Below are 220 nucleotides of genomic sequence, written 5' to 3'. Positions count from 1 at the left end.
GGCCTGACTTTTCAGTGATATTATTGGCACAAAGTATTTCCTTCAACACTGGACTTCACTTTTCAGCTATTCATTATTCATAGAAAAATGTCAGCTTTAAATCTAACCAGTTTTTGAATGGCACTAATTAGTATGATATTCTTATGTATAATTCAAACGGAATTCACCGGAAAACTTCAATTTATTCGACATATGTTGAAAAAGTTAGGGGAATATATTT

At 30.9% G+C, this 220-nt stretch overlaps 1 protein-coding gene across 1 annotated transcript in view; it reads left to right on the top strand.

The window, feature by feature from the left end:
• The window catches only part of LOC119584971 (microtubule-associated protein futsch-like), a gene marked incomplete at its 5' end in the record, with an annotated part of 346,977 nt that overhangs the window by 49,666 nt on the left and 297,091 nt on the right, over positions 1–220 (top strand).

This window comes from Penaeus monodon, chromosome 19, assembly GCF_015228065.2.
Source record: "Penaeus monodon isolate SGIC_2016 chromosome 19, NSTDA_Pmon_1, whole genome shotgun sequence".
In the NCBI taxonomy this organism is placed as follows: Eukaryota; Metazoa; Arthropoda; class Malacostraca; order Decapoda; family Penaeidae; genus Penaeus; species Penaeus monodon.
This window is presented reverse-complemented; position numbering and strand designations above follow the sequence as displayed.